General features: G+C 39.8%; 1 pseudogene; it reads right to left on the reverse strand.

Annotated features, from left to right (window-relative positions):
• LOC108701037 overlaps positions 1-7,866 on the reverse strand; it is a 45,295-nt pseudogene extending 37,429 nt beyond the window's left edge.
• Positions 7,867-10,627: the final 2,761 nt, after the last annotated feature.

The raw sequence follows: 10,627 nt of genomic DNA on the forward strand, positions 1-10,627 counted from the left end.
ACTTGTCAGTGAGAAGAATTTCGGCACTTTTTTGTTTTGCCTTGATGCCATGAGGTCTATTTCCGGAAAACCCCACTTTTTGCAAATTTGGAAGAATATTTCTTGACTTAAACTCCATTCTCTTGGGTGTAAATCCCTGCGACTTAAAAAGTCTGCTTTGAGATTTGAATGGCCTGAGATGTGACGAGCAACGAGGCTGTTTAGATTTTGTTCTGCCCACTTGAATATCCTTTTGGCTCTTTGGATAAGGTCTTGACTTTTTAGACCTCCCTGATTTATGTAATAAGCGGTTGTCACATTGTCTGTGTGGATCAGAACATTTTCGTTTCTTATATATGGACCGAATGCCTTTAAGGCTCTCCACACTGCCTCCAGCTCTAAAGAATTTGCTGAAAGATCTGTCATCCCATCTTCCCATCTTCCTTGTTTTGACATTACTTGAAGATGAGCACCCCAGCCTCTTTTGCTTGCATCTGTTGTAATTAATTTTGCGGGTGTAGAAAACAATTGGGTCCCTTGCTCCAGATTCTCTATCTGTAGCCACCAAGTGAGTGATCTCTTTAGTTCTTCTGGTAGTTGGATTTTCTTGTTTAGGGAATTTTCTGGTGGTCCCATCTTGAGTTTAGGAATCTTTGTAAATCTTTCATATGAGCCTGGGCCCAGGGAATAGCCACTATGGCTGCTGAAAAGAGTCCTAGGACTTCTGCAACTTGCTTTATAGAGGACAGTCTTCTTTCTTGTAATAATCTCACCTTGTTTCTTATTTTGACAGCCTTTTCTGATGGTAACAACACCTTCCCCATTCCGGTATCCAAAATCATGCCCAGAAACTTTATATTTGTTGTGGGTTGAAGATTGGATTTTCCCCAATTTATAATCCATCCTAGAGTTTGCAGAGTTTGAACAGTTAATTTTACGTGTTCCTGCAGAATGGCTCGAGATTTTGCTTTTATGAGGCAGTCGTCTAAATATGGTATTATTGAGACTCCCTGTGTTCTTAAAAAGGCTATAGCTGTCACCAATATTTTTGTAAATACTCTTGGGGCACTTGATATCCCAAATGGAAGTGCTGTAAATTGGAGATGTTCGATGAAAGTAGGGCCTTCTACTGCTATTCTTAGGAACCTCTGATGACATGGTCTTATTGGGACATGTAAATATGCGTTCTGTAAATCTAGCGTCACCATCTCTTCTCTTTCTTGAAGAGCTTGAATTGTAGATCGTATGGTTTCCATTTTGAATTTTTTCTTTCTTATAAAGCCATTTAGATACCTTAAATCTATGACTGCTCTGAATTTTCCTTTTGGTTTTGGTACTAAAAAAATGGGAGAATAAACTCCTGAACCCCTTTCTTCTTGAGGTACTCGGATTAATACTCCTTGATCCTTGAAGTCTTGAATTGCCCAACATATAGCTTTCTTTTCTATTTCTCCTTTTGGAAGATATGTTTTTACAAATTTTGTTGGAGGAAAAGAGTCGAACTCTATGGAATAGCCTTTTTCTATTGTTTCTATTACCCATTTGTCGGATGTTATTTTCTTCCACTCTACTATAAATCTCTTTAATCTTCCTCCAACTTGTCTGGCGTCATGCTGAAAAAGGCCGTTGCTGGAAATTTGTACATCCTCTTCCTCTATTGGATCGCCCTCTAAACTGATTAAAGGATTTATCTTTTGATGTCTTGATTTTTCCAGTCTTGCCTATATCTACTGTATATGAGGTACGAAACCCACGAAAAGGCCGTTTGGAAGTTCTTCTGTCCTGAGGCAGGCACCTCACTTTATCATCTGATTTCTTCTCCACTAGTAATTCCAGTTCTGAACCAAACAATTTTCCTCCTTCAAATGGAAGGTTAAGTAAGCGATTTTTCGATGCTATATCTGCTATCCATGGCTTTAACCATATAGCCCTTCTGGCTGATGTTGCGAATGCTGTGGATTTTGATAAAACATCTATTGAAGCTAAAGCAGCTTCAGTAAGAAAATCGGCTGCTGAAGATAACATGGGAAGATCGGACAAAAGTTTGTCTCTTGACACTCCTTTCTTCAAAGCCTTTTCCAATTGCGCGATCCATACTTTTAGTGATCTGGCTACTGAAGCTGCAGCAATTGCCGGTCTGAACCCTGCTGCTGCTGCTAGAAAAGCCTTCCTTAATGCACCATCAGCTTTTCTGTCCATAGGGTCTCTGAGACCTGCACTGTCCTCCAGGGGAAGCGTTGTTCTCTTAATTGTCTGTGCCACTGGAGGATCTAATTTTGGAGCGTTATCCCAATCTTTAGAGTCAGCCACATCAAAAGGAAATAACATATTAAATTTTTTCTGCAATACAAATTTTCTATCTAAGTTAGACCATTGATTTTTTATTTTCCCTTTAATCGCTTCATCCAGCGGGAAACAGGCTTTCCGTTTATTAATATTTGCAAAAAGTTTGCTTGTTTTTTTCGGTGGTTCCGAAATATCTTCTAACCCCATTGTATCTCTGACAGCTAAAATCAGAGATTCTATATCCTCTAAGGGAAAAAAATCTTCCAAGTCAGAACATTCTGATTCTGAATCCAATTTATGTTTTGATGAACATGGCTCATTTGAATCATCTGAAGAAATATTTTCATAAAGGGGGCTGTCTTCAATAGATACATCTCTATCCTGTTTAGCTTGATTAAATGATTCAAAAGCTTGGAGCATTGCACCCTTCATCAATGATACTAATTCCTCTGAATTAGTAGCTGGAGTTGCTGGACTATTTATCTTTCCCTTACAGGTTAGACATAGTTTACTCCCCTCAGTGGATACAAATTTATTATCACAGCCCAAGCAATTAATCGAAGACATTTTCTTAGTGATATCTTTCTTATCCTTAGGTGATTCAATTTGGGGATCTTTGTTTTTAGTTTTATCCTTTGATTTGACTTTAGCCTCCCCTCTTTCAGGTGCAGTGTCAGCCATACTGAAAGACACAAGCAACAAGCGGAATGGTAATGGTTACTATTTCCCTTAAGACCATATCTATTTCCCGCAGATAAAAGAAGAGAAGGCTTACTTGTGTGGCGAGTACGCAGCGTTTGGGGACCTGGACAGCAAGTGTACACCCAGGAGCGGCAATCCGCCATTACACGGCGTGTTGTTTATAGACGTTGCCGAAAAACCCGGAAGTGACGTGTGCGTCAACGTCACTTCCGCCGCTACGTCCCCCAAAGCTCACGGCTATTGCGCGCACAGTAGGAGGCCGGTCATCTGAGCGGCGCCCTTACTTTATTTTGTTATTCCTTTCTCACCGGAGGCATATTCATTTGAAAAGCGCCCGATATTCCTGGTATCTTCTTCGGGGGCAAAGTCATCTGACAGGCGCCCGATCATAATCTGACATCCGAACGGAGGCACAGTCATCTGACAGGTGCCCGTAGTTTTCCCTGCCAGATTTATTTATTTTCTTCTTCTGCTGAACGATGTTTCCTCATCCGGTAGGAAAAAAACACTGAAGGGGTATGGGCGTGGGGGCCTTTTGTAGGGAACAGGGGAGGAGTTTTTTATTATGCTGGGCGGTGTTTTCCTACCCAAAGGAGGAGCTCTCTCTCTCTAAGTAAGTGCTGCCAAGGGACGTGAGGGAAAATAGGGACTTTTTTATGGAGTAACAGTGGAATCCATTATCCAGAGACCTGTTATCTAGAAGGCTCTGAATTATGGGAAGTCCATCAGACTCCATTTTATTGAACAGTACCTTGTAGTGATGTGCGGTTGGGTTTTTCCTGACCTGCACCCGCCTGAAACCTGTCGGCAGTGCAAGGTGTTGAAGAGGGATGCAAGGTCACTAGATCACTAGTACCTTCTACTTGATGGTAGCTATGCTGCATGAATCCATATTGGCAGTAAACCAATCCTAAATATTTTTAGTAGACACGCTACAGTGATCCACATTACAGAAAGATTTCTTATTAGGAAAACCCCAGGTCCCAAGCATTATGGATAATAGACACTATACCTGTACCATAAAGATATTGGATCCCACGCACATCATCTTTATGAAGCTGGGAATCTTTCACATAGCTGTACATGGGATACATAAGGGCATCTTGCACTTCGCTGTGCTCCAGACCAAGCGCATGGCCAAACTCATGGGCTGCCACCAGGAAAAGACTGTACCCTAAACAAGAATAGAAACAATAGATATTGAAGTTGGGCTGGTAATATTGTGTATTCTACCATTGTGTATATTTTTAATATTACTGTAAATTTAAGGTGGCTGATCTACCAGGTATAGGAGGTGGTAGAGAAGTACAAATAGTACAAACCTTGATCAGGGCAGAAGCCCCACTTGAGGTCTTGGTCATAGCTGGAGGTAGTGGCACACCACAACTTCGTCATTCCGGCCATCTGCAGTGCAGGAATTATATCTCTTCCCCTGGAATGTGAATGGAAAGACACAGGGATCTCCCTGGGAGTTTCCACCAATCACAGATGTGTCTGCAATAAAGTAATGTTACTTAAAACTAAATTACAGAACACCTACGATGACACTATTGCCTGGACACTCCTTTACTGCAGTACTTAAGGGGATGATAAGTTCCCTGCTGACAAATTTAAGTCTGATAGGCAGGTGTTTTGTGCCCATATAAAAGAACCAGACAGCAAGCATGATCATGAAGCCCAGAGTACTTTTGGCACCTTTTACTATATAAATAAGCATGACACTTGACACTCAACGCTTTCTAAATTACCTAGGTTAGGGCAAAATCCATATTTCTGGTCTTGGTCATAGTTGGCAGTAGTGCTGCACCAGCGATACCCATCTTGGCGGCCTTCCTTGGTACAGCCACCGTATGATTGTCCATCAAAGATAAAAGGTAAAACACAAGGCTCCCCATTGCTGTTGCCTCCATATGTGTAGAGCACTGAGAAGAGATGTAAGTACCTTACATGTATGGGCCTTACATGTATCTAAATAACTTATAGGTTGAGAAAATCAGATTTTCAGATATTAAAACAATTATACAAACTTTTTTTTAGACAATGTGTATATACAATAGTTATTTTTATGGATTGATCTTGAAGGTAACCTTCAAACACAACCACGGGATCAGCATGAAAAGTTACAAATTGCACATTAGTGTCACTGTTTCATTATGTTACTGTGATACTCACACTCGCTGGCGCAGAAGCCGTATTTTTTTATCCTGCTCGTAACTAGGAGTGGTGCCTCACAAAGGTAGCCCATCTGAGCGTCCAACAGTTGTACAGGTGGAGTATGACTGTCCATTGAATGTGAATGGGAAGTGACAGAGCCCCTTCAGCATTCCCAAAGCGAATCTACCACTGTTGGGAGAAAAGAGGTTAAAATGTGGAGGCTGAAGAATGGGGATGAGCGAGGGGGTGAGAGACATGTATATTCATTTGCTGATACAATAGAGTACCACTATACGTTGATACTTTCTTGTAGACTAGGCCATTAAGTTGATTGAGTGCCAGTCCTTTACTAATGCATCCATACAGTAAGTGAATCTCAGAAAGAGTACCGTGTGCAAACTATGAAAAACATCTTCGGTATGTCCAACGTGTTGATTTATTGATTATGACACTTGTTTTTACCAGTACACTAAGAATTATTGATCTTATGGAGCCACTGCATTCTTTCTCGAGTAACTTGTCAATGGGACTTTAATTGGACTATATAGATTGAACTTTTCCTGTGGATTTAATTGGACTAATTATGGACTTTGCAGAGGACACATTAATGTCACTAATTAATGGTTGGGCTTATTTACCCTAACCACCACGTTTTCTTTAAATCTATGTCAGTCACTTCGTATGAAGGCTTGAAACGGTTCAGTGAAGCCAAAAATGTCGCCTATATGTGCTTTTGAGGGCCGGATTTTTTGCTTGCAATCTCTTACTTTCTTATAGCACTGTGTTAAATGCAGGGAATTACCTAAAATGGCATGGTTTCATGTAATCTCTCTGTACATCCTTCAAGCAAACTTGGAGGTATTCCTGTTAATGTTTTGCAAATATAATTCAATGCTTCCAGGTTCTTATAAGGATATCATAGTCTAATGAGAGTTGAGAAAGAAAGGTACCTATAATATCCATATAAAAGTACATACCATTTTGTTTGAATGTGTAGCACACTGGTTTGTATTTTGTATATTGTTTTGTTAAATTCCCAATAAGGAGAAACAGATTACATCTGCCCCTGGGTATAATTAATATTGCCAAATTGTTTAGTGCCTAATTGGAGTGCCCTCCGAATCATTAGTAATACATTGATTACACCTGTGAGTGACACTTGTCTTTCTGACTAATTCTCTCTGATGTATGCAAAACTTCTTCTGTATGGGATCTAGTACTTACCCGTTCCAGTACCAAGTGTCCAAAATTCATCGTCATCAAAGTGAGCATCACCCTGCACCCCGGGGCCAGGAGGATAAGCATGAGCCAAGAGACCATCCTTCTGATCAAAGGGGTGAGGATCCCCATGATCTGCAAGAAAAATTGCAGCTTCTGACATCACCATATGACATTACAGGAAGATTTAGGACCTAATTGTTTGATCGAAAGGCATATATGAGGCATAACCTAGTACATTTTTGTATACTAAGGAAATAAATGTATCTGTTGATCATGCACCTGTAAATAAAACATATAAGAGTTTTTCATTCGGTCATCTTGTAGATAGTCATGACCTCTGTTTATCCTTCAGTAAAAAGCATGCCATACATAGGCCAATAAAAACTGTCAAGTCAGCACCTTTTTGGCTCATATTTGGCCCACCAACCTGCCTGTCTGATCTGGTAATAATTGGCCACATATCTATTCGCGAATGGCAATAGTTGAGAACTGTAGGTAAACCACTAATTGTTTGGTGTTGCTGGGTTATCACTTGTATTTTAGGAAAGGTGACACTGCATGGTCTTAAAAGTTGGGAAACATTACCTTACCCTCAGTTCCAAACAGAATGTTGATATCGGGTTCACCACCATGTATTTTAGGAAAGGTGACACTGCATGGTCTTAAAAGTTGGGAAACATTACCTTACCCTCAGTTCCAAACAGAATGTTGATATCGGGTTCACCACCATTTATACGAGTAAAGGTCAGAGGTGTGACATCACTCCAGACTTTGAACGCGCGGGCGAAGGCATCATCGGCCACTTCAGGGTCAAGGTCAGGGGAGTAGTTCAGGATACTGTGTGAGAAATTGAGGTTAGAGGAGTGCAGTAAAAGTGAAAAATATTATGCAATTACTTAAAGTTAGGAATACATACAAATCAGAGAGTTCAGGCATAGCAACTTTGTTCACATGATTCCTGTCAATAAGCACCTTACCGGTAAGTGATAGTGATCCCACTTTAAATCCCCTTCAAATGTGTTAAATTTTCCAATATCCGGAACCCCACAACGAGGTCTTTTCATGGCCTCCAGTGTTTCGGCATCTAGAACTCCAGTCTCCTTCGGTCCCAGCTTCTGTTGCATAAGGGCGATTGCATTTCTTAAAGTGGCATTTGAGCCCTGTCCTTGGGCAAGATACCCAAACTGTAGGAGGTAGTTCTGCAAGAGACAGAGAAAATGACAATGGACATGGACGATAAAGAGATCTATTAAATAATTTGAAGTAAGGGTTACATTGGACAATGCTAGTCATATGACAAGGCAAAGGCACCAGGCAGACAGAGATCAGGGGTAATACCAAGTAAGGAGAGGTCAAGAGTAGAGTAAAAAAGGGTGCAGCGTTAAGGTCAAAGAGAAACAGGATGTTATGAGAATACAGAGTGTAAGGTTAAATAAACATCTATTGCAATCTGGTGGATTAAGAGAAGAGTGAATAAAGAAGGAGGAATCCGTATCTCACCTGAGCCAGTTCCACATTACTCATGCCGCCCTGGATTTCCCCTGGAAATGTAATTGTTAAAGGGGTCTTGCGGTCGGTAGGAGCAGAGTGCCCCTTGGAACAAAGGAAGGTCACTAAGATTAAAACTACCAACCTACCCATGTTGACACCTAGACAAACTCTAAACTTCACTATATTCGTCTTTATGGGTCTGACCGTCCTGTTTTTCTGTATGTATATATATATATATATATATATATATATATATATATATATATATATATATATATATATATATATATAATATATATATATATATATATATATATATATATATATATATATATATATATATATATATATATATATATATATATATATATATATATATATATATATATATATATATATATATATATGGCAAAGTTGTAGATTTACCCAAGACAGACCACAGGATTGTAACATAAGGTATGTGAGATAGGGGAAGGAAGTTTCACAAACATTTTTGGGGGAATAAAAACAAGGAGCTTTCACACGACAAACATACAAAATAGAGCCATTGCATCATTGTTGTGCCAACAGAGTAAAATCAAATACAGGTATGGGACCTGTTATCCAGAATGCTCAGGACCTGGGGTTTTCCGGGTAATGGATCTTTCTGTAATTTGGGTCTTCATGCCTTAAGTCTGCTAGAAAATCATTTAAACATTAAATAAACCTAATATGTTGGTTTTGCTTCCAATTAAGGTTAATTATATCTTAGTTGGGATCAAGTACAAGCTACTGTTTTATTACAGAGAAAAAGGAAATCATTTTTTAAAATTTATTTGGATAAAATGGAGTCTATGGGAGACAGCCATTCCTTAATTCGGAGCTTTCTGGATATCGGGTTTCCGGATAAGGGATCCTATACTTGTACTGCCTTGTCTGAAAACGTAAACACACTGTATATGTTTATATACAAAATATACTCTTATTTAGTAGGTACGAGATGAAAACCTGTCAGTCATTAAAATTGGCTTGACACTTGCACACAGCAACTACAGTGGCTCTTGGGAACCAAGGACCTGCCCTACTGATATCTGGCCAAAAACAAGCCACATTTATCAGGTAGGTTTTAAAATCCCAGCAGGTGAGGACCACAGCACGTTGATGTAGTCCTTGCCCAATGGTAGGGGCGTAATTAGAGAGGAAGCAGACCCTACAGCTGCAGGGCTGCCCAAAAGGTATAGCCCCCTGCCCATGAGGCTCTAATTAAATATATTTGTAAAACAGGACAATCTCTGGATATGTTGGGGGCCCAAAAATTAACTTGCGGTGGGGCCCAGTAAAATAGAGTTACGCCACTGTCCAATGGGACTCTGTAGGTTCAATGTATGATCCAACACAGCAACAACAGTGGCTCTTGGGAAAAATTTAAATCACTCGTGAGAGTCAGGCTGATCATATATTGTCCAATAAAAGCAGCCAACTTGGTCTCTCCAGACTTTCACCAGCTTATCAGCCCATGTATGGGACCCTTAGGAGAACCTGCCCAATGGATATCCGGCAAAAAACAAACCTCAGGTAGGTTTTAACCCTTTAAGTGCCAGCTGATTTTCGCATTTCATTTGCACCTAGTGCCAGATGTTTAAGCATTTGGTACTTGTTCAGTTTAACAAGGTTTTTGTGTAGGAAAACCTCCATGAAACTAGGAAAATGATATATTGTTTTTTTCGCCGTAAATTGGGCTTTGACATGCAAGTATAATTTTGCAACTTTTTGGGTGAAATATGTAAAACAAAATAAAAAATGTACATCTTGAGTTTTTTTCCATAGAAAGTAAGTTTTTTGTGGTTGTAAAACACCAAATACCCCAAAATAGGAGCAATGCATTAGGGCAATTACAGTTAATCTGGGGGCTGTGCTCTGTGTACGATTTGCAGTTTTCAGTCTAAACAGCTCCAAATTGTGAAATAACCCTCACAAACCATATTTTTCCAGAAAGTACACTTCAGCTATTCAAAGATGCCATTCTTGCTTTTATACATGGAGAATTGTGACTGCAGTCCTTCATAGAAGTCAGCAATTTGGTCTGAAATAAAGGAAAAAAAGACAGTTAGATTTCTCCCCAGGTTTCCATGGAAACTATCAAAGACCTGCAAAATATCAATCTGCATGTTCCTCTGAATAAAACGATACCCCATATGTATGGATGCACATAGAGACGCAGCCACCAAACACCCCAAAACAGGCAATATATTTACCAACAGAATCCATAGTAAATTTGACCCATAAATTATGCAAGTGTCCTAAGAAGTTTAAGACTTCAGGTGGTAACAAAGACTGGGGCATTAGCAGCTGAGATAAATTCAGTTTGTAAAAAAGCTGGTGCCCCACTGGTGACAGGCATGGCACATGATCAAAGTGCTATTCCTATTCAGAGAGCCAATGTAACTTGTCTAACCTAAACACCACAATTTGTGCCAAAAACCGACTGTTCCAACTACAACTTTACAAAAAAATGCTGAATGCCTACACTAAGAACAAATCTAAAAAGAAGACCATAGTGTTTCTTTCACCCAGTTACTGCTAGTGTGTGCATACAAACCTAGAGCATGCCAAGTTTACTATAGAGATACACTAAGTCCTTTTACCACCAACAAACCCAGAGCGCTCTAGCCTACCAACACACAGAATTCAAGTCCTATCATAGTGTACCACAGTATGGTACACCTCAAAGCAGGCTTGCTAGGACACCTGGGACAAAAATACTGCACATCTTTTCTAACACCCTTGGAACGGCAAACCTTACAAGCTCTCTGGG

Source organism: Xenopus laevis, chromosome 9_10L, assembly GCF_017654675.1.
Source record: "Xenopus laevis strain J_2021 chromosome 9_10L, Xenopus_laevis_v10.1, whole genome shotgun sequence".
NCBI lineage: Eukaryota > Metazoa > Chordata > Amphibia > Anura > Pipidae > Xenopus > Xenopus laevis.